This window comes from Ursus arctos, unplaced genomic scaffold (genome assembly GCF_023065955.2).
Source record: "Ursus arctos isolate Adak ecotype North America unplaced genomic scaffold, UrsArc2.0 scaffold_8, whole genome shotgun sequence".
Taxonomy (NCBI): Eukaryota; Metazoa; Chordata; class Mammalia; order Carnivora; family Ursidae; genus Ursus; species Ursus arctos.
The window spans coordinates 55,573,443-55,592,081 of NW_026623100.1; the positions used below are offsets into that span (position 1 = coordinate 55,573,443).

General features: G+C 41.6%; 1 protein-coding gene and 1 long non-coding RNA gene across 3 annotated transcripts in view; one reads left to right on the forward strand and one right to left on the reverse strand.

Moving 5' to 3' along the window:
* LOC130543146 (uncharacterized) overlaps positions 1 to 16,969 on the forward strand; it is a 48,590-nt gene extending 31,621 nt beyond the window's left edge. For both annotated transcript variants that reach the window (XR_008958243.1, XR_008958244.1), the window contains exon 8: positions 14,844 to 16,969. This is a non-coding gene — a long non-coding RNA (uncharacterized LOC130543146). The remainder of the gene's footprint in view (positions 1 to 14,843) is intronic.
* The window catches only part of GALM (galactose mutarotase), a 104,145-nt gene that overhangs the window by 78,431 nt on the left and 7,075 nt on the right, over positions 1 to 18,639 (reverse strand). The gene's annotated exons all lie outside the window — the stretch shown is intronic.

Below are 18,639 nucleotides of genomic sequence, written 5' to 3' on the forward strand. Positions count from 1 at the left end.
TATATTGTGTGACGGACTGACTGGACGTATATAATTGGATCAGAGGAGGAAACAAGATTGATCAAATTCCCTCTCCTAATATTTAGAGTTGTTGCCACGTGGGTTTAGAACAAGTGAACTTGCAAGCTGTGGTTGGGGGGGCAACTATATTCGGCTACGCACATATGCAGCAGCAGAGCCTATGCCTGGAGCGCAGAAAAGAATGAAACAGAAGGAGGAACACAGGCAGAGAATGAGGCAAGAGCCCTTGAGGAAGGAAGATCGCAAGGAAGAGAGAGAGAAATGAATTCCTAGCCACAAACATACCGTCACGTGAATTCTGGGCACTCACATTGCTCCTAACAGATTTCCAATTCCTGATTCCAGTCCCTCTTGATGCCTGATGCTCTTGACCCTTGGGTTCCTGGTAATACCCCTCTGTTCTTCAGTCTCCTTTTTGTGCGGAAGGATAGATCTGAACGTAGCTCAAGTGGATTTCTATGGCTTATATTGTAAGAAAACCTGATTCTAACGATTATTTACTCCTGCGTAACTTTAGGCAGGTTCTTTAACCTCTTAGCCTCACTTTTCTCCTTGGTAAAATGGGATAGTAAGTGTCTTTATTTGCCAGGATGGCTGTAAGGATTATGTGAGTTAATAAATGTAGAGTGTTTAACAGTGCTTGGCGTGTGGTATGTTCTCCATACATTAGATGCTATTTTTATTACTGAATTTTTTCCAGCCAGGCTGCAACTATACTGAGTACAGGACACTTTGTGAAGCCGCAAAGGATTATACAACACCACTGTAACATGACTTGCCACCAAGATCAGATACGCTCCCGGGCTTGTCACCTGCTAACACAGAGACCTCTGTCTCCTAAGCGCTTCCCTGAAAGCCTCAGGTCACGGAGAGACCGGGAGTGCGGGCTGAGAACAGCGGGGGAGGATGTCGATGGGAGGAGGTGGTACAGGTGTCTCTCCAGAGAGGCCCCCAGGCTGTAGCAGACAAGAGGCTGCCGCTGGCCCCTTGCCTTTTTGGGGGGCTGGGGACCTGTGAAGGTTGTGAGGCAGGTTGTTAATAGGAGTGACTTGATGGCTGCCAAGGTTCAGACACGTTTCCTAGTTTTAGTAGAGCCCAATTCCCATTTGAGGACCCTTGGTTTAGACTACTAATTGTTAAATACAGGTAATCAGGATAATGATCATTTGTAAATTAGCAGATGGTGTTGCTGCTGACACCGTTTCCCTAAGGAAACTTTCTGTCTAGTTAACTGGCAGTTAGTGTGTCCATGTGGGACTGTTAACGATCAGCATCAAAAAAATGTAAAATAGGTCTAGAAAAAAAGAGTTCTACACGCACGTCATTTTCCTCCCCCACCCCCCAGCTTTATGGAGATGTAATTGAAATACAACACCGTATAAGTTTAAAGTGTGCTGTGATGATTTGATACATGTATATATTGTAAAATCATTACCACAATAAAGTCAGTCAACAGCTCCGTTATCACCTCACAAAGTTACCTTTTGTGTGTGTGTGGTGAGAACACTTAAGATCTCCTCTTTTAGCAGGGCGCCTGCGTGGCTTAAGGGTCTGCCTTTGGCTTGGCTCAGGTCATGATCCCAGGGTCCTGGGATCAAGCCCTGCATCAGGCTCCCTGCTCAGCGGGAAGCCTGCTTCTCCCTCTCCCACTCCCCCTGCTTGTGTTCCCTCTCTCACTGTGTCTCTCTCTGTCAAATAAAATCTTAAAAAAAAAAACAAAACAAAACAAGATCTCCTCTTTTAGCAACTTTCAAGTATATAATAAAGTATCGTTACTATAGTCATCATGCTGTACATTAGGTCCTCAGGGTTTATTCGTCTTATTACTGGTAGTGTGTACTCTCTGATTAACATCTCCCTATTTCCCCCACCTCCCCCTGGCAATCACCACTCTTTCTAGGAATTAGGTTTCTTTAGAGTCCATGTATCAGAGAAATCATTCAGTATCTGTCTTTTGCTGTATGACTTACTTCACTTAGCATAATGCCCTCAAGGTCCATCCATGTTATGGCAAATGGCAGGATTTCCTTTCTCATGGCTGAATAATAGTGTGTGTGTGTGTGTGTGTGTGTGTGTGTGTGTGTGTGTACACGTGTGTGTGTGTTTTCTTTATCCATTCATCTGTGCACAGATACTTCGGTTATTTCCATGTCTTGGATATCGTGACTAATGCTTCAGTGAACACGGAAGTACAGATGACTCTTAAGATGGTGATTTCATTTCGTTCAGATATATACCCAGAAGTGGGTTGCTGGATCATATGGTTAGTTCTAATTTTTGGAGGAGCCTCCAACTGTTTTTCCATATTGGCTCTACCAATTTGTATTCCTACCAACAGTGCATAAGGGTTTCCTCCTTTTCTCCAAACTCTCCCTAGCACTTAACTCTTGTCTTTTGAAAATAGCCTTTCTAACAGATGTGGAGTAGTATCTCATTGTGGTTTTGATTTGATTTCCTTGACTAGTGATGTTGAGCAACTTTTCATGTACCTGTTGGTCATTTGTATGTGTTCTTTGGAAAATGTCTTTTCAGGTCCTGTACCCATTTCGAAATTGATTATTATTAGTTTTGCTATTGAGTTGTAGGAGTTCTTTATATATTTTGGATTTTAACCCCATATTAGATGGTTTGCAAATGTTTACTTCCATTCCATAGAATGCTTTTTCATTTTGTTGATTGTTTCTTTTGCTGTGCAGAAGCTTTTTAGTTTGATGTAGTCCCATTTGTTTTTACTTTTGTTGCTTGTGCTCTTGATACCATAGCCAAAAGACCATTGCCAAGACCAATGTCAAGGAACTTTCCCCTTATGTTTTATTCTAAGAGTTTTATAGTTTCAGGCCTTACATTTAAGTCTTCAATCCATTTCAAGTTAATTTTTGTGAGTGGTGTAAGGGATCTAATTTCATTCTTTTTCATGATTGGTTATCCAGTTTTCCCAACACCATTTATTGAAGAGACTGTCCTTTCCCCAGTGAGTGTTCTTGGCTCCCTTGTCAAATGTTAGTTGGCCATAGATACATGGTTTTTTTCTGGACTCCTGATTCTGTTCTATTGGTTTATGTGTCTATTTTATGCCTGTACTATATTGTTTTACTAGAACTTTGTAATATAATTTGAAATAAGGCAGCATGATGCCTAAAGCTTTGTTCTTCTTTCCCAGGATTGCTTTGGCTATTTGACGTCTTTTGTGGTTCCATACAAATATTAGGATTTAAAAAAAAAATTCTGTGACAAATGCCAAATGCCATTGGAATTTTGATAGGGAGTGCACTGAATCTATATGTGGTTTTGGGTAGTATAAACATTTTGATATTAATTCTTCCAATCTATTAACCCAGGACATCTTTCCACTTATTTGTGTCTTCTCAATTTCTTTCATCAAAGTCTTATAGTTTCTAGTATACAGATCTTTCACCACCTTGGTTACATTTATTTCTCAGTATTTTATTGTGGGTTTTTTTTAATAATAATTTTTTATTATGTTCTGTTAGTCACCATCCTTAGTTTTTGATGTGATTACACCCAGTGCTCCATGCAATACGTGCCCTCCTTAATACCCATCACCAGCCTATCCCAATCCCCCATCCCCCTCCCCTCTGAAGCCCTCAGTTCGTTTCCCAGAGTCCATAGTCTCTCGTGGTTCATTCCCCCATCTGTTTACCCCCCCCTTCATTCTTCTTTTCCTTCTCCTACCAATCTTCCTGCTATTTCTTATGTTCCATAAATGTGTGAAACCATGTGAGAATTGTCTTTCTCTGCTTGACTTATTTCACTTAGCATAATCTCCTCCAGTCACGTCCATGTTGCTGCAAATGTTGGGTAATCATTCTTTCTGATGGCTGAGTAATATTCCATTGTATATATGGACCACATCTTCTTAATCCATTCATCTGTTGAAGGGCATCTCGACTCCTTCCACAATTTAACTATTGTGGACAATGCTGCTATGAACATTGGGGTGCATACGGCCCTTCTCTTTACTATGTCTGTATCTTTGGGGTAAATACCCAGTAATGCAATTGCTGGATCATAGGGTAGCTCTATTTTTAACTTTTTAAGAGACCTCCACACTGTTTTTCAAAGTGGCTGTACCAACTTGCATTCCCAACAACAGTGTAAGAGGGATCCCCTTTCTCCACTTCCTCTTCAACATTTGTTGTTTCTTGCCTTGTCAATTTTTGCCATTCTAACTGGCGTAAGGTGGTATTTCAGTGTGGTTTTGATTTGAATTTCCCTGATGGCTAATGATTTTGAACATTTTTTCATGTGTCTGTTAGCCATCTGCATGTCTTCATTGGAAAAGTGTCTGTTCATATCTTCTGCCCATTTTTTGATTTGATTACTTGTTTCTCATGTATTGAGTTTGAAAAGTTCTTTGTAGATCTTAGATACCAGTCTTCTATCTGTAGTGTCATTTGCAAATATCTTCTCCCATTCCGTGGGCTGCCTCTTAGTGTTTTTTTGGCTGTTTCCTTGGCTGTGCAGAAGATTTTATCTTGATGAAGTCCCACAAGTTCATTTTTTCTTTTGTTTCTCTTGCCTTTGGAGATGTGTCATGAAAAAAGTTGCTGTGGCCGATGTCAAAGAGGTTACAGCGTATGTTCTCCTCTATGATTTTGATGGATTCCTGTCTCACATCGAGGTCTTTCATCCATTTGGAGTTTATCTTTGTGTATGGTGTGAGAGAGTGGTCAAGTTTCATTCTTTTGCATATAGCTGTCCAATTTTCCCAGCACCATTTTTTCCACTGGATGTTTTTTCCTGCTTTGTCAAAGATTAGTTGCCCATAGAGCTGAGGGTCCATTTCTGGGGTCTCTATTCTGTTCCATTGGTCTATGTGTCTGTTTTTGTGCCAGTACCATGCTGTCTTTGTGATCACGGCTTTGTAGTATAGCTTGAAATCAGGCAACGTGATGCCCCCAGCTTTGTTTCTCCTTTTCAACAATTCCTTGGCAACTCGGGGCCTTTTCTGGTTCCACACAAATTTAAGGGCTGTTTGTTCCAGCTCTTTGAAAAATGTCATTCATATTTTGATCAGGATGGCATTGAAAGTGTAGATTGCTCTGGGTAGCATAGACATTTTAACTATGTTTCTTCTTCCAATCCATGAGCATGGAATGTTTTTCCATCTTTTTGTGTCTTCTTCAATGTCTTTCAAGAGTGATCTGTAGTTTCTAGAATATAGACCCTTTACCTCTCTCGTTAATTCCGAGATATCGTATGATTTTTGGTGCTATTGTAAATGGAATGGATTCCCTAATTTCTCTTTCTTCAGTCTCATTGTTCGTGTATAGAAATGCAACTGATTTCTGAGCATTCATTTTGTATCCCACCACATTACTGAATTGCTCTATAAGTTCTAGTAGTTTGGGGGTGGAGTATTTTGGGTTTTCCATATAGAGTATCATGTCATCTGCGAAGAGAGACAGTTTGACTTCTTTGCGGATTTGAATACCTTTTATCCCTTTTTGTTGTCTGATTGCTGTTGCAAGGACTTCTAGTACTATGTTGAATAATAGTGGCGAGAGTGGGCATCCTTGTCGTGTTCCTGATCTTAAGGGAAAGGCTTCCAGCTTTTACCCATTGAGAATGATATTTGCTGTAGGCTTTCCATAGCTGGTTTTTATGAAATTGAGGAATGTACCCTCTATCCCTACACTCTGAAGGGTTTTAATCAGGAAAAGATGCTGTATTTTGTCAAATGCTTTTCTGCATCAGTTCAGAGGATCATATGGTTCTTGACTTATTTCTAAGTATTTTATTGTTTTTGATGCTATTGTAAATGGGACTGTTTTCTGTATTTGTTTTTCAAATATTTCATTGTTGGTGCATAGAAACACAACTGATTTTTGTATGATTTTGTTTCTGAGCACATCACTTTTTAAAGGTTTAACACTTATCACTTTAAAACTATATTTCATGTTATGATATATAAAACATCCTCAGATGGTTTAAAACTACGTTGCTATGACCATGGAAAGCTGGCAGTATTCTCTGTGACCCTATAGAGTGCTCAGATCCTCAGGAGATTAATTCAGAGATGAACTAGGCTAACTTGGGAATCAGTCTCTGGAGCTAGGTTGTAGATGACAACAATTTTTAGCCTTTTTTCTTAAAGCATAAAAAATTCATAAAAAATCATTATGTAATGATGATATAAATCAAAACTATTGATGGAAAAATCACCCATAATTCCATCACCATAACAAATTAACCATTTTTATTTTTCCATGTTTAGTCTATACATCTTTTAATGCTGACTGACATCTCTCTTTAAATTATAAATTATTAATCCAAATGCAAGCTGCATGAGCTATGAAAGATGCTTACAAAGCATTTGAGGGATAGGACCACACGAGAGGTTTGACTCGTCTATTTTTAAAAATGCTTCTGATGGGTGCCTGGGTGGTATGGTTGGTTAAGCATCTGACTCTTGGTTTTGGCTCAGGTCATGATCTCAGGGCCGTGAGATGGAGCCCAGCATTGGGCACTGTGCTCAGTGAGGAGTCTGCTTGGGATTCTCTCTCCCTCTCCCTCTGCCCGTCCCACTTGTGCTGTCTCTCTCAAATAAATAATAAAATGAATCTTAAAAAAAAACCCAAACTTCTGCCACGTATAAGGTAACAATAGTAAAAAAATCATAATTTGTATACACATCTCCTGTTCTAGATCATAATCTCAGAGAACAGATGAGGATCATGGTTTGTTCACTATTGCATTCCCTGAAATACATAGCGTGTGTTTTGTACATAAAGGACAATAGTAAACATTTGTTGAAGAGTGAATGGGGCCTATCAAGATGGATGTGCAGCTACTGGAGACTGACACCAGGAGGCGGAAGCAAAGTTTTCTATTCTGTCAGCTTCTCTCTTCCTTGGCCAATGACAATCTTGTGTGAGAAGAGGACCCAAGGGGTGGGTGTGGGACACCACCACGAATCTACTCAGTGTAACTCTCTGAGTCCCTGTCCACTCGTGGCAACCCCAGGTTCTCATCTTCACTTAGTTAGAGACCAGAGAAAAACACTATAGATCTTTGAGAAGCTCTCCTCTTCCGTAGCAGCCAGAGATTCAAGAGGATTCATTAGGGCATCACCAGAGGAACACGCCATCCCCGAAGAGGCACCCTAGGGAGTGCCCTGTGTCGTTAGGGGCCTGAGGACTTGTTGTGAGCTGGAAATAGACAGTTGTTCAACACGTAGCAACACGCCACTGAACACATGCCTGTGCCGGGACAAAGAGCCATGTATGTGGAGATTTTTTGACTCAAAAGAAATGGGCAAAACCAACAACTCCATCAGTGATGGCAGCACAATATGCAACGGCTAGAGAAGAAGGAACATTTGCACTCGGGATCCATCATGCAGGGAGAAGACCAAACCAGTCCTTCCACAGCAGAGGCCAGCAAGGATCTCGGATACCGCCTGCATCTGAGGTCCCTCTCCCCTTCTACCCTGCCATCCCCCATCATTGAGCCTCCAGCCTCAGAATGTCACTAAGCATCTGACCTCATGACTGAGTTATCCAAGAGACTGCTCAAAAGCTGAGACTAAGAGCCTTTTGATTGGCTAGTTAAACAAATTTCATATTGTAACTAAAGAAAGTTAAGTTTGACAAAGTCTCCTTGGGCGATAGGAAATGAATTTCTGCAGGAGCTGAGATTCTTGTATTTACTGAAAGAGGAGAAGGATTTAAAAAAAAAATGGTGAGAAATACTGTTCTAGACTAGAAGAGAGATACTTCTACTTCCTGTAGATCTTGTGATTACATTATCTTTGATCTTGATCTGGTATATATTAGACTGGTGATGTATATATATATCAAACGGGACCCAGTATTCTCAGTTCCCCAAATCATCAAGTTTGAAAATAATGTCTTAATAATAGTGTTGTGGTCAAGAGTGTCTGCTGCATCCATTACTTGGTGCATTTTTAAAATCGTGATTTTACATTTACACAGGCCATTTGGACCTGGCTATGTCAAAATGGCTGTTTACAAATGTCCAGCTTCAGACCTGTGTCCTATTTGGTCTTCTAACCACAGTCTGTCGTAACCTCTCCACTTCCTTCTCCTTGAAACTTCAGCCTGAAGACCACAGGAGCCTTTGCTGGTGGGAGTGGTGATTAAGGATCTATTCATAAACAACCAGCAATCGTGGCAGAAATAAAGGCTGTGCACACTCTCTTCATCACAATTTTTGACATAATTCTTAGAAGTCTAGTCATTCAGATAGTTGTATAGGACTGATAATACCTTTTGCTGGCTGGACAATGTATAGCATAGAATGGGAACTAGGGGACAATTCTATCTTTTGCAAAATTCTACCTTTTGCAAAAAGGTCCCATTTCATGCTTGAAATGTTGTGGTTTTCTTCTGCAAGAGGCAAGAGATAGAGTAGGGGAGCAAGGAGAAAAGAGGAAGAGATTCATTCATTCAATTAACAAATATTTTTTTGAGCCCTACTATATTCTAGGTACTATTCCAGGCACTCTTGATAGAAACAAAGCAAAGATCCCTGAACTTGGAGCTTGAGTTCTAGTAGGATGTTGCTGAATATCTTCAACTTCCTGTTATGTGAGAATAACACTGGTATTTAATCAATTGTTTTCTGGTTTTCTGTTACTTGCAACCGAATGTGATCCTAGCAATATGGGACTTGGTAGGCATAGTAGTGCTAACTCTGCTGATCAGACATCCTCAGAAGTAGTGATTGTAACTAGACTTCACTCCTCCCAGGGTCAAGGACTCTCTGGCTTCCATTTTTCTGTTTGCTTTGGGATACCTCTTTCATTTTGCAGCTTTTTCTCAAATGTGTGGCTTCCTTGGCTGGCCACTAATTTTTAAGACTGACTCTGTGGGGGCTTTGGGTGCACTGACAAGGTTTATTGCTTGAAGGGCCTTGCTGTAGGATCACTGGGTCCTGAACCAGCCTTATTATTTGGGGGCTGTCTAATGTCAGTATCTGTAGGTCTTCCATCTGGGACTATCTAGTTTCTTCAGAGGAGAAGCTCTGATTGATTGGGTGTGAGCAGGGGAGAGGGACATGCCTGAGGCTCCCCACAGGTCAGTATTAGCTTCTTACATGATACTCCATTTTTTTTTTTAAGATTTTATTTATTTATTTGACAGAGAGAGACAGCCAACGAGAGAGGGAACACAAGCAGGGGGAGTGGGAGAGGAAGAATGCAGGAATCGATCCCAGGACCCTGGGATCACGCCCTGAGCCAAAGGCAGACGCTTAACGACTGCGCCACCCAGGCACCCCGATACTCCATTTTTCAACCTGTCGACATGTCCTTACCCTGCATGTGGCTTAGTCTTCAAGTCCCAGAACCTTTTGGGTTAATTTCTCCAGAATATGAACCTCCATTCTCCTTTGGAGTGGTATTTTTCTTGCTCCTTAGAATTGAGAAGGGGACTGGGGACTAGAGGCCCAACCATTTTCCACATCGAGTTCACCAGTCATATTACTTTTGGAGTCACACCTTCACTTCTACCTTTTGTGGTCCGAGCACTGAGACTCTCAGTTTCTAGCTCATTATTCATTGGAAATCCCCCTCTGAGATGCTTGGATTTCAACTTCCTCTGTTCTATTAGGTTAGTTATGACTTCTCCATTTACTTTTCATCTTCCATAAGTTTGTTGAATAGTCCTTGTTTGTTTCCTCTCCAATTTTTTGTTGGGGGCTAATACCTTTTTACTGTATCTTTTACTGTTATTTTACTAGTTTTGGGGAGGAGGCACAGGTGTGTGGTCATGCTACCATGCTTTCCTTCATCTCGGAATTATGAAAGCGAACATCCTCATAACTGGCTGTAGCAATGAAAACCCCTGAGAAGGGTTTAACGGTTCAGCATGTTGTTGCAGGAGCTAGAATCACTTTTTAGTGAAAGAAACCCTCCCTAAATGGGCCTATGGAAAAGAATTTATTTGCTCACAAAAGCTGGGAAGTTCAGGTGGTCGAATGGACAATTTTGGTCTAAAAAAAGTACTTCAGAGAGGGAATGTATTATGTAGGAGGAAGAAAAGCTGTCCATATTAGTTAATAAAGATAAAATAAGTTAAATTAGTAAATTCAGGGCAAAATGTGTCAGCCAAAAGTTTTGGAAGGAGACAAAACAAGGAGAGAGATGGGCAGGGACCACAGAAAGTCTGTTTTTGTGAATACAAAGGCAAGAGGAGCCAGAACACAGTGGGGATTGAAACTGGGATGGTTCAAGCTTCATTAAAGTTATGATGCACTCTTTCCCCATGGGTGGTGGTTTTTTTGTTTTTTAGATTTTATTTTTAAGTAATCTCTACCCCCAACATGGGGCTCCAACTCACAACCCCGAGATCAAGAGTCATATGCTCTACCCACTGAGCCAGCCAGGTGCCCATCCCCACAGGTGTTCTGATGATGCAACGCCTCCTTTATGATAATGGCAAAGACCACATGCAAAAAAGTAAACCAACTAAACCTTGGAGGACTATCTGGAAAGGTGTTTTGGAAGTGATTTGACCATAGATAAGAGTTGTATCATGAGGAAAATGATTTCTGTTTATAAAAAGGATTATCTAGATCCTGTGAGCTTGAGAGAGCTTCTAGGTACTTCTAAACTGTTGTCTTTCTCCCTGACTTTGACCTAAGTTAATGAAGATAAAGAATCCTGTGCTTGCATATTCTTATTGTCTCACCAGTTGTTGCACTTGACACCACTGCCTGGAAGCAAACCCCAGGAACCCAGGACTGAGAAATGATGGGAGTTTTTGCTCCTGGTGAGCCAGGTCAATTGACTTGGGATTGGAGTAACTGAGCCTACTGCCGGAGTGGGTGGTAGGAGAAAAACAGGGAGTCAACATGAAGCTGGCTTCAGGCATAACTGAATCCAGGGGTTCAAATGATGTCATTAGGCCTGTTTCACTATCTCCTAGCTCTGCTTATCTCTTGCAGTTTCTTTCTGGGCTTCTCTAGTCCCAGATGCCTAAGCTCTCAGCTTAGCAAATCCCACAGAAAGGATAGTCTATCCCAGTAGTTCTGATCAAAAACTCCTGGAAGCAATTCTGATATGTTCTGCTGGGTCACACATGCATCTCTGAAACAAGCAAGGACACTGAGGGAACAGGGAACTCTGGTTGGCCTGCCCTGGTCACTTGCACACTTGTCATGATGGCCATGTAAGAATTCAACCCCACCTGAAACACAAGGACTGGGTTCCTTACAGGAAAGAAGAGTTCTAATACAAAGGGGAGAAACCAGACTGTTAAAAACAAGAGATGCCCTTTAAAGGTTCAATGACTACTGATGGATTAGAATCTTGTCCTTACGTGCTAATCAACATGGTCCCTAAAAAGATTGCAACATTCAATATAAAACACTCTAAACTTTTGGAATGAACGTGGACCTGATTTGTTCTGCATAATTTTTTTTTTAAGATTCCTTTTAAGTAATCTCTACACCCAATGTGGGGCTCGAACTCACAACTCCAAGATCAAGAGCTGCGTGCTCCACTGACTGAGCCAGCCAGGTGCCCCTGTTCTACATAATTTTAAGTAGATTTTAATTTGGTGTGATAAAGTACCAGCAGAAATGATACTATTACAGTCTCACTCTTTAGACTCCACAACTACCAGCTTAAAAATCTGGTAGCTGTGAACATGGCAACTATGGCAGAGGATAAGAGTGGAGGAATAATTTCAGAGTAGGGGATGTACCCCCATTGGCTTGTCAGTGTCCAGTCTGCTCCAACCTAGCATTCATCTCAATTCCCCCTTGTATTATCAAAAGTTCTAAATCCAATTTATTGGAATTTTTCTTCCACTAGAAAAGAATTTACATTTTATTTATAAAAGTCAACTTTTCCGAGACACTTGTTTTATAAAGTGAGGAATACCTATGGAATATAAAATTGGGAACAAATGGGGTACTTTTTTTGGTAAACCAGATGTAGTTGGAATACATGCCTACCTACAAGGCTTCAATAACTTTCCTTCATAAAACCTTCACCAATTAATTTGGGAGATGTGAATGAGTTTCTTACATGTGCTTAGGCACAAATGTGCTCAGTTCCTGTGGTGGTCCAGTCTCCTGGTGGAAGGCTCTTGTTCAAAATCTGTTTGAAGGAGGTGCCCACCCTGTTGCTAGGACCTGCCATGTAAATTCTGCTTTTCTGCTGCTTCATCCTGTGAGGCACTTGGTAGGCGTGATTTGCTCCACCCACCCAGCAATTAAGACAATGACCCATCCCACTCCGTCCTTTCTTACCTGGGTCTCAAAACAGCACTCTATGTGCCTAGTCCAACAAAGTATCATGAGAAAGTTTCAGCTTCTGATTCTAACACTTCTTTTTGCAAGGACCTAACAAGTTCACAGGACCCAGTGTGTCGGGGTGGAGTAGAAGTGGAGTGGTGAGAAGCCATGCTTTCTAGCTCTGCTCTCTCAGATTCTTGCTCCCAATCTTCTCTTCCTTTCTTTCTCAGTCTCCAAATTCCCCGAGTTTCCGAATATAACTCACTAAGTCAAGAGTCAAACACCTCTGTGTTTGTTTACAGATTCAAATATATGCTCCAGAACAGGAGAAGGTGTGTGTCAATCACTCACATACCCTTCTCTGCCAAGGCTTAGGTCCACCGGATCACCTCCCTCTCAGACAGATTGCTTTTCAGAACAATGCTATTGAGACGTTCAAAAATCGTTTTTAATCGTCTGTACTAATGGAGCAAGGAACAGAATGGCTATATAAATGTTGACAATGGTTTTATTCTTTCCCAATCTTACAGTATTAGAGTAGCCTACACTTTGTCCTGTATTATCTACTTGCCCTATTACTCAGCATATGTTCATAAGTCAGTTTCTATTTCTTGTGCTCCCATCCATTATATAAGAAAAGGAGCACTGTAAAGTATTCTGCAAATGTTAGATGCTGTAAGCCCTAATAATTTTCTTTATAACATTGGGTATTGCCAAAGTATTTCAGTAACTTTCCCATTGAAGCTAAACATAACATTAAATTCTTACTCAAATCATGGGGATCAGTGATGAAATAATTCTGAATTCATTTTCTTTCTTGTACAAAGTTTCTTCTGAAATCAGTGGCAATTCTGAATGTGGGCTAGCTCCAGGAAGCATTCTGCAGAATGAGAATCATGTCCACTATTAATGAGTCATTGTGTCCTTCTTCCCCATCCGAATCATATATCAATTTGGCTTCCTTAAAAATGATTTGGCAATCGTCTAAAGTTTCTTTTGATGATATGACTGTACTGGGAAGGTAAAAATTATCTCTTGCCTTTTGTAATGACACGGATGGAGCTAGAGAGTATAATGCTAAGAGAAATAAGCCAGTCAGAAAAAGACAAATACCAGGGCGCCTGGGTGGCTCAGTCGTTAAGCGTCTGCCTTCGGCTCAGGGCATGATCCCGGCGTTATGGGATTGAGCCCCGCATCGGGCTCCTCCACTGTGAGCCTGCTTCTTCCTCTCCCACTCCCCCTGCTTGTGTTCCCTCTCTCTCTGGCTGTCTCTCTCTGTCAAATAAATAAATAAAAGCTTAAAAAAAGAAAAAGAAAAAGACAAATACCATACAATTTCACTGATATGTGGAATTTAAGAAACAAAACAAATGAGCAAAGGGGGGGGGAAGAGAGATAAACCAAGAAACAGACTTTTAACTATAGAGAATAAACTGATGGTTATCAGAGGGGACAGGGGTGGGGCATGGATGAAATAGGTGATCGGGTTTAAGGAGTGCACTTGTCGTGATAAGCCCTGGGTGATGTATGGAATTGTTGAATCATATCACACAGCTGAAACTGATATAACACTGTATATTAACTAACTGGAATTAAAATAAAAACTGAAAAAAATAACAACTAAAAAGGAAATTATCTCTAATAATGAAATGTATAATCATTTTTAAAGATTAAAACTCTTTAGAAGAGTTGGTGAATCATAACAGTACTCAATTTTATTTCAACCCTCTCAATGTTTTTATTGCAAAAATATTTTTTAAAGGTTCATTTATTTTAGAGAGAGAGAGCGAGATAGAGAGGACAGGGGGAGGGGCAGAGGGGGAGAGAGAGAGAGAGAGAGAACCTCAAGCAGGCGTGGAGCCTGACACAGGGCTTGATCTTGTCACAACGCTGACATCAGGACCTGAGTTGAAATCAAGAGTCCGGCACTTCACCGACTGAGCCATCCAGGCACCCCAGGGTGTTATCATTTGAATGACTCTTAAACTTTGTATACGTACCTTATGAACATTAACTTTGGCAAAATACATAAATTATCAGTTTATCAAAGAGAATTAAAATTTGCCTTTAACCACAGTTTCTAATGCTGTAATTTTGTAAGTGAGAAGTAATGGTGCTGAGAGGGGATTACATCTGACAGCTTTAGCTTTTTGAATATACGGTGATATCTGAGGAACAAAGGATATCTCTTTACCTTCATTTATGTTTGCTACTATTTTCTGAAGTCTCCCGTGAGTGGGGGGGGGTGTAATCACGTGTTTTAGCCTTCATTAAGGTAGAAGCACTGACATAGACACAGAGAAGGTCATGACAGTGTCTTATTCATCTTCCTATCCTTAGTTCCTACCCCTAGTGCCTATCCTCACTGTACACTATACACTTACGTGCACTATCGAGACTTGTTAGATGGACAGACGGGGCAGAAGTAGTCAGTGGAAGTGACTAGCTGAATGTGACTGACTTTACTGGGGCAGAGGACAGCACAGAAAGTATTGCGTTCCCATAAAACCATTAGCACTCTTGTGGCATTTGAGTCTCAGTTATCGTCGTACTTAATGATTTATATTGTTGCTCCTGCTATCACATTCTTCTAGGAATATCTGCTAAAGTGGGTGGTAGAAGCCAAGATATTGAAGATCTAGGGACAAGCCATGTGCCTCTTTCTCTCAGCCAGGATGAAAAAAACACTCTCTGGTAAGATAATACTCGTTTTTGTTTAATTTAACCGGGATGTAAAGGCACTAACACATTAATGAATTGATTGATGAATTTTTTAGTGACTAGGGAATACGTGTATATGGCACAAAATTGAAAAGTAGAAAAGAATATGTCAAGTCTTCTTTCAAGCTGTGGTTTCCAGCAATCCTGTTTCCCTCCCTGGAGGGTCTGACAGATATGTTAGGTATAGGCTAGAAACTGCCATTACCAAGAGATCCCAAAATAAGGCATACAAGCAAAATGGAAGTTTGCCTTTTCTTGTGTAACAGTCTGGAAGTACGTGATTCAGGCTGGGGAGTGGCTCTGCTTGGTAAAAATCACCCAGGGACCTAGGGCCTTCAATTTTGTTGCTCTGCCATCTTTTAGGGTCCTGCACGGATGGTGGAAGTCCCACCTCTCTACTCCAGCATGTGAAAGGGAAAGAGAGAACATGGAGGGCAAATGATTTCTTTTTAAGCAATGATGTAGCAGTTCCACCATCCTTTTTGCTCCTATTCCATTGGCAAGAACTTTGTCACATGGCCACACCTAGCTGCAAGGGGGGCCGGCAATGTAGTTTTTAGCCGGGTGGCTGTAAGACCAACTGAAAATGCAGAAGAGAATTGGTGTTGTGGCTGTGGGTGTCTAGAAGTAGGAATTTGGCACTGGGGGGCTCAGTCGGGTGAGCGTCCAACTCTTGGTTTCGGCTCAGGTTGTGATCTCAGGGTTGTGGCATCCAGCCCTACACGGGGCTCCAAGCTTGGTGTGGAGTCCGCTTGGGATTCTCTCCCTCTGCCCCTCCCCCTGCTCATGTGCTCTCTCCCTCTCTTTCTAAAATAAATACAATCTCAAAAAAAACCCAGTATGAATCAATTCTTTCGCAATGTGGCAATGATGTCAACTGGATTGTGAATCATTGACTCTGTCTCAGTATTGAATTGTGATGTCCGGCATGTTACAACTAGATCCCTTCAAAATACAGGCCTGATGCTTCAACCCATTTCATTTCTAGATCATGCCTTTTTTTTTTTAAAGTAGGCTCTGTGTCCCATATGGGGCTTGAACTCATGACCCTGAGATCAAGAGTCACATGCTCTACTGACTGAGCCAGTCAGGCACTCCAAGATCATTTATCTTCTTTAACCCATTCTTCTCTTTCTTTTATTTGAATCTCAAAGGCAGAGTTTGGTAATCTGGAGGTGATTGGCAAAACATCCTTCCCCACAACAACACTCAGCAGACTTAATCTTTTAAAGTTGTGAAGTGGGTGAAATTTATCTTTAGTGATCTTAGTTCTTCACCCTCCTTCCCTGGGCAGACAATAGCCATGGTGCTATTAACCATTCAGAACCCCACACCATAGGGCACACAGGGCTGCTCCCCATGTAAGGCTATGGCTGCAGAATTCTCTTCTTTTCTCACCCAACAAATATGTCCTTAGTGTTCCACTTCCAGCTGGTTGATAAGGCTGTGAAGCTGGGGGCAGAGAAGGGATTTAAGGAGTGGCTGAAATGTTGCTGCTTATGAAAAGAACTCAATTTGACTAGGTAGAACTATTGTCTCCCCTAGTTTAAAAGGACTAGAGTTTGTCTTACTGTCTATAGGACCAAAAAAAAAACCTGTTTAAATTGCAGATGTACACATTGGTATTCATGAAGAAACAATTCCAAATATCGTTTTTGTAAATTTCCACTTCTTTTCTGCAGAAAAGCATTGCACACTATAGAAACAATCAAGCAGATGAACTTTCTCTCTTCTCCCTTCCTATGGCCATTTTGATGTCATTGGCAGAAAAGCTGAAGCCGTTTTAAATCTTTTTCTTTTCTTTTCTTTTTTAGAGAGATAAAGTGTACACGTGCACAGGGGAGTAGAGGCAGGGCAGGGGGAGAGGGAGAGAGAATCTTAAGCAAGCTCCATGCCCAGCACGGAGCCTGATGCCAGACTCCATGTCATGACCCTGAGACCATGACCTGACCTGAAATCAAGGGTTGGACTCTTAACCAACTGAGCCACCCAGGTGCCCCACTACTATCTTTTCTTTTCTTTTCTTTCTTTCTTTCTTTCTTTCTTTCTTTCTTTCTTTCTTTCTTTCTCTCTTTCTCTTTCTTTCTTTCTTTCTTTCTTTCTTTCTTTCTTTCTTTCTTTCCTTCCTTCTTTCTTTCTTTCTTTTAAGATTTTATTTATTTATTTGACAGAGATAGAGACAGCCAGCGAGAGAGGGAACACAAGCAGGGGGAGTGGGAGAGGAAGAAGCAGGCTCATAGCGGAGGAGCCTGATGTGGGGCTCGATCCCATAACGCCGGGATCACGCCCTGAGCCGAAGGCAGACGCTTAACCGCTGTGCCACCCAGGCGCCCCTCTTTTTTTTTTTTTTTTAAAGATTTTATTTATTTGACAGAGAGAGACAGCCAGCGAGAGAGGGAACACAAGCAGGGCGAGTGGGAGAGGAAGAAGCAGGCTCCCAGCGGAGGAGCCCGATGTGGGGCTAGATCCCAGGACTCTGGGATCACACCCTGAGCCGAAGGCAGACGCTTAATGACTGAGCCACCCAGGCGCCCCCCACTACTATCTTTTCTCACTGTAAATCTTCATTATAAGAGTTGACATGGTGATATGTAAGTTGAATATAGCTATCTTCTCGCTTTTTTTTTTTTAAGATTTTATTTATTTATTCGAAAGAGATAGAGACAGCCAGAGAGAGAGGGAACACAAGCAGGGGGAGTGGGAGAGGAAGAACCAGGGTCACAGTGGAGGAGCCCGATGTGGGGCTCCATCCCATAATGCTGGGATCACGCCCTGAGCCGAAGGCAGACGCTTAACCGCCGTGCCACCCAGGCGCCCCTCGCTTTCTTTTTTTTAAGATTTATTTACTTATTTTTAGAGAGTGAGCAGGGAGGGGGCAAAGGGAGAGGGAGAGAGAATCTCAAGCAGAGTTCATGCTGAGCACAGAGCCTGATGTGGGGCTTGATTCCACGACCCTGAGATCATGACCTGAGACGAAATCAAGAGTCAAACGCTCAACCAACTGAGCCATGCAGGCGCCCCAGGCTATCTTTAGTTCTCTACATTTGTTGCAAGAATAGTTAACATTAAAAAAAAAAATTCTGCTACTAATAAAAGAATCCAAAAAGAGCACATGTATTGGCCAATACTTAACAAAGACTCAAGAACGGTTAGATTTATTCAAAGAGTGCAATGCTCCCCCATCACAGCACAGGTAGAAAATATTAGTACTTGTATGACACACTGATGGAAGCTGGGGCCAACTGGCCTAGAGGCTCTGCCTGCACCTGGCCTTACCTAACTGTCCCAAGGGTTGAAGGGAATCATTGCCTTGGCACATTCCATTCATTGGGCAGCCTGGTTGGAGAAGACTTATCTAAAATGCTGGTATTCAAAATGTAGTTTTCACATCAGCATCACCTGGGGGCTCGTTAGAAATGCAAAACTGGGGGCGCCTGGATGGCTCAGTCAGTTAAGCATCCGACTCTTGATTTTGGCTCAGGTCATGATCTCAGAGTAGTGAGATCAAGCTTTGTGTTGGGCTCCACACTGGGTGTGGAAGCTGCTCAAGATTCTCTCTTTCCCTCTCCCTCTGCCCCCCCCCCACAACTTGCTTGCTCTCTCTAAAAAAAAGAGAAAGAAAGAGAATCTTTCCATCAATACTCCGAATTATGCTTTAAGTATTTTAAT